A 6,041-nucleotide genomic window follows, 5' to 3' on the forward strand; every position below is an offset into this window, starting at 1 on the left:
TATGGTGCAATTCTGGCGACCGAATAGGACGTGATTTTTCTCGATCAAGAATGATTTCTCTTTGATTTAAAGCCGGTTGTCATCAGCTACCGTGCGCGACTACCGTGCAGGGGCCCTTTTGGGGTGCAAAATGTGCGTTATTTATAGTAATATTTTAACCGATAACTGGATGGTATAATTTAATATCTCTGGTTTGGATTGGCCGATTTAATTGAGATCTCAAAACTATTTTGGAAGCAAAGGTTGGTACTTTGTATGTAGATGTGCAAAACGTGAGATAATTTTACAAAGCATCACCAATATCAAATATGGGTTCCAATGTACTGTTGGACTATCATATATGTTTCCGTTTAATGACAGTTTGGCAGAAACAATAATTCAGATGTGAATTCCTTTCACAGCAATATTCCTGTATGGCGGTGGTCTGCAAATAATCGAGTCTGGACCAGACAATCCAGTGATGAGCATGAGCATCGATCTGCGCAACTGGGAACCGATGACATTTGTCCAGCAGGTCAGCGAGCCTGACCACCCGATCCCGTTAGTCGCCTCTTACGAAAAGCATAGTCACCTTTTGTGGCAAGCATTGGTTGCTGAGGACCTATTCTACCACGGATAATTCAGCTAATGTCAGAAGGAGATATTCTTTGATAAGTGTCAATGGCGTTTATAGTTGTGTTACTACACGCTCCTGCTGTACTGACATGATGTAAAACCGTCAAAGCTGATGGACATTGATGACATCGTCATGGTTTGTAGGTAACGTTATGTGATTACGGGATGGGTGATATTATGGCATTCGCAATCATTTATACATGTACATATTAAAAGATATAAAGCACTGATCACAAAGTCTTTTTGGAAACCTCCCATCAAATATACATATATGCATGTATCAACTTATCAATCGATCAAATAATCAATAATACCAATCTGAATAAATCTAAATAGATCTATACTGCGAAATATTTGACTGAAAATGTGAATATTGTTTTGTTTTAGTACATTGCTTGTAATCCTATGTACAAAGGCTCCAAACTTTCTACTATTTCCATATTCATCCAGCACACCTCGAATAACAAGCATAAACCACACACAAGGCTCCGTGTGAGATATCATCAAGGTTTAAGCGTGATTTCGTGCATATAACGTCACTACATTGTGTTTAAACTGTATACTTTCACTATATTCATGATGAGTATATGACACCTATAAACATGACTTCCGGTGTGTATCAGATGACGATATATCTAAGTATATCAACGCCGAAAAACCAATATATCATTCAGAGCATATGTTGCTAAATACATATTATCAGCTAGGCTTATCAGTCCTTGTAAAACAAAGGAACATTGATATTTTTCAGTTTCCAAAGCTCTCGCGTGAATACCTTTCTGTGACATTGAACTTCGAACATTATATCAACTGAAATAAGTAAACAAACACACGTTGAAACAATGAATATGAATAAATGAATAAATAAATAAACAGAATACTATCACACATTCATTGTGTGCACATTAAACCACGTCATCCAGGTGTAACAGCCAATGACAAAGCAACGCTGATTTTGTTTAGGCTCAAAAACTATTTCCATCTCATCTCATTGAACGTTATCGGATAGAGATCATATCATGAACTAGCTCATTCTGTTAAACGCCAAACAAGGTTTATGAAGAAGTCAAACAGCTGCTATGTACAATGACCACATATCGGAAAAGATATAAGAGGACACATGTTAAGGAATTGTCATAATCATAATCTTCAATTGTAATGTCAACTTCACAATTCTCTTTGAGATAAAATTTAAAACGTACGAGTAAAGCATTAATGGTATGATTTTAATTTGGTTTGTTATCCCAGCTGTAGATCAGTGTTCATAATGCCTATCGCTGGCTCATCTAGTCCAGATTCAATTATTTCAAAATCGTCGTGGTATTGCTGAATATTGCCGAGTGTAGCGTTGAACAATAACAGCAACACCAATTCGACAACAACAGCAACAACATCTACGACGACAACAACAACAATTACAACAACAACAAAACGACGCATAATCTGATCACACAGACTTTGGCTTTGTCACAGTTAGCACAAAAGAGATAGATTTAGGTTCTCATTTGAATAAAATGAAATCTGAATTACACATGTATTGTCAGTCCATTGGAATTTAATCTGCTGTCTTTCAGCAAACCAAGAGAACTGTTTGTCTCTTACACTCAAAACCGAAATGTTGTTTGAAAATCATACGGAATTTTGATGGAGAGCAAAGGTGTGATGAGAGGCTATTTGCTGCTATTTGATTCATCGAATAGTATTATTTATCAATCAGCTTTGTGTTTATCCTCAATCCACTTCCACGGTCCCGTCACGGTTCATGTGACGCGGGAGATGACGACAGTAAAGCGGATTGTGAACTGTTCATAGAAGAACCGCAGACGGATGGGCTAACTTATGACGTCAGACGTCTTCCGTCAGGGGCACACTCCAGGGGCACACTCCATCTCGACAGACGTGCTGTCACACTGAAGAAGGATCCGAATCCATCTATATGACCACAACAACCAGCCGCTACTCAGAGGAGGAGACTTACTAGCTGTACTGATGGACAACACCACCTTTGGAGCAACTTTCGTTGGACGTGTCATTGACCACCGTAATGGAAGCTACACTCCCATGCTTCGTGCGATGTGTAGAGAAACAGCGACCATTTCTGTGACTGCCCTGTGCGCCCGTGAGACAGTGTCAACTGACAAGAGGGGGCGGTGGGGTAGCCTTGTGGTTAACGCGTTCGCTTGTCACGCCGAAGACCTGGGTTCGATTCCCCAGATGGGTAGAATGTGTGAAGCCAACTTTCTGATGTCCCCCGCCGTGATATTGCTGGAATATTGCTAAAAGCGGCGTAAAACTAAACTCACTCACTCACTGACAAAAGGTGAATGGATCCTCTAACTGATTTTCAGAAACTTTTCTGCGTGTTCGAATTTGATGGGATGAGAACTGAAATGATTATCCCTTGGAAGATGTGACATAACGAAAGAAAATTATGGATTGGCCTGGTACTTCGTGAGACCAGCTGAACGTTTCTTGTGTTCCGACTGGGTAAAGATGACAAACTAAGCAACCTTGTGAGGGGAAATCAAGCAAGGAAATAAGGTAGGCGTATATAAGTAGGGTATATAACTGCGCCTTGATGTTTTTCCAAATTTATATGAAATCAGGTAGCTGAGGCAATTGCATGGGTCCAACTTCACCAAGAGTTAGAAGTCCGATCTAAAAGCAAGGGTCCAACTTCACCAAGAGTTAGAAGTCCGGTCTAATAGCTCAGGCGAAATCGTGCGGTTCAGTGATGCCTCAAGGTCACGTATTGTTCCCCGTCGGTGACACTCGTCACAAAAAAGCATGTGATTATAAATCCCAATGATAAAACAGAGCAGACTCTCGATGTCAAGACAATCCAGGTTTCGGGACGTCATGGTACAGTTTCACTTTCGTTTCTCTTCTCTTTTTATAAGCAGCAACGAAAATTCGGTGGGCTTCAAGGTAATATTTTTTTCACATTATTTCAAATATCTTCTCGTTTCTACTAGATTCTGTCACGTTTCTTGAAACACTCAAAATTTATCTGGTTATTTGTTATATTTTTGAAAGAGAACTTTAAATGGCGAGGGAAAGGAGAAAAAAAGAGAAAAAGAAACAAAGAAACCGAAATTTCATGCTTTAGAAGGAAACTTAAGATTTGCAGTGAACCGTTCGCTCATTATCAACAAAGGGTGTAAATACTCTTTTAGGCATCATCGTCGATGACAGGAAAACACGTCGACGACATCGGTGCCACGTGGACAAAATCTGTTTCACTCCTGTACAAGGGTCAGTTGTGCATCCTGTCAAAGGCACTGGGAATTAGCGTTACCTCTCTAGAGACGTGTCTTTCAAACCGGCAATTACTTCAGTTGGGAGACTCTATTTCATCTTGTTCAAGAGGCATCAGCGGAAGTCGATAACTGGACTACAGAACAGTGACACAGACAGAGCAGAAGCCAGAGGAAGATTCCAATGGTGCGCATGTGGCTTAGGATTGAACAGTGAACGTTTTTTTGCGAACTTTGTGTACGTTGAATCACAGACATTGTCTGTGTGAAAAAAATTTGAACATGATTATTGAGAACGTTTTTAGTGCCCCAATATGACCGTCAATAAATTATAGCCGAAAGTAGCAGTAGTGTTGGTAGTTGATGGATTGACACTTCAGATGGTTCAGTTAACAAAATTATAACCATGTGTTTGGTTTCCATATCATGAATGACCAATGTGCTGAGTTAATCACAACCATATAGAATGAAAATGGGTGGTGCTTAATTAATGCTTATTTGTACAGTTATTGATGCGTTGTTATTTTTTGTTGTTGCTTTAAGTTGCGTTAGTTATAGGCATGTGTTTTAACGTATGGTGTGTTATGTTATGAAAGGCGCACAAGACCTTTGCTACACTCATCGACCGAGGAAAAGGTTATAGTTATATGAAGCTTTACATTTGCAAAAATCGTCGCAAAGATACATCTTAACAGTTGTTGCTGGAAGACATTTGCATGAAGAGTGCCATATGCAAAAGAATTGGTCAGCAGTGTTATCTTTAAGAAGCCGGAGGCAGTGTTAGTTAAAGACGTTCAAGAACTGGTAACTCTGGTAACTTTGCCTCTGTCTGGCAACTCTGTGTGGTAACTATGTCTGGCAACTCTGTGTGGTAACTATGTCTGGCAACTATGTGTGGCAACTGTGCCTGGTTACACTGTGTGGTATCTCTACCTGGTAACTATGTCTGGTAACCCTGCCAGGTAACTGCGTGCTAACTCTGTCTGGTAACTCAGCCTGGTAACCGTCTGGTAACTCTGATAACTGTGTCTGGTAACTTACCTGGTAACTTTGTCAAGTAACTCTGTTACCTCTGTGGTACCTCTCTTTGGTAACACTGTCAGGTAACTCTGGTAACTGCCAGGTAGCTTTGTCTGGCAGCTATGTCTGGTAACTCTGGTTACTCTAGCGGGCAGCTGTCTGGTAACTCTGCGTGGTAGCTCTGTCTGGTAACTGCCAGGTAGCTCTGTCTGGCAGGCAGCTGTCTGGTAACTCCGTCTGGTTACTCTGGCAGACAGCTGTCTATAACGGTTTTGTTCAGCAAGACAATGACGAGGGGGAAGCAACTATTGCAGTAGCGATAATCTGTTGCAGCACATAGTACTGTGATAGCAATACGTTTTGACCCTTGAATTGTCTCATTTGAAGTCATTTCCCAAAAGAATGTACAATTGATATGAAATAAAAAAAAGCAAGACAAGTTTCATTCTCTTTTAAAAACTGACAAGAAACGTGAAAATCAGGTAAACAGCTAAAACATATACCCAGTGAAGCTACAAGTCTCAAAGAGAACGAGTCCGGTACTTCCTGTATTTTGCGCTGCGCATTTATCAAAGGAAGTCGATTACTAAACTATCTCTACTAAGACATACATAGTTTTTCGTTTCTAACACCAATAAATTGTTATCAGAAACTCACCAGTTGCAATCCATCGATAGTTCTATGCATCATTACCACGATTACAGCGCCCCCTGGTGGACGGTTTCAGCGGAAATGATGGATTTAAACCAAGCCACATCAGCTCAGGTTCCAGCTAGCCAGTCCTTTGAATATAGTACCTGTTTCATAACTTACGTATAAAAGGCTTGATGGATATGAATTACACGTGTTTAGAAAGTAAGCTTTGTGCATCAAACCACGGATATATTTTTCTGACGATCCGTGTTAACATTCAGCAACTTACGCGTGGCGCAAAACAGCAACACAGAGATCCCCTGGTCATCGATGCTCATGATGTCAATCACCGGATGGACTTGTATATCCATAGCCCGCCGTCCACAAGTAAGCGCGTGAGTGAATTTTGTTTTACGCCGCTTTTAGCATTATTCCAGCAATTTCGCAACGGGGTACACCAGTCATGGATTTCACACGTCGTACCCATTAGAGAATCGAACCTGGGTCTTCGTCGTG

This window comes from Haliotis asinina, chromosome 13 (genome assembly GCF_037392515.1).
Source record: "Haliotis asinina isolate JCU_RB_2024 chromosome 13, JCU_Hal_asi_v2, whole genome shotgun sequence".
Lineage (NCBI taxonomy): Eukaryota > Metazoa > Mollusca > Gastropoda > Lepetellida > Haliotidae > Haliotis > Haliotis asinina.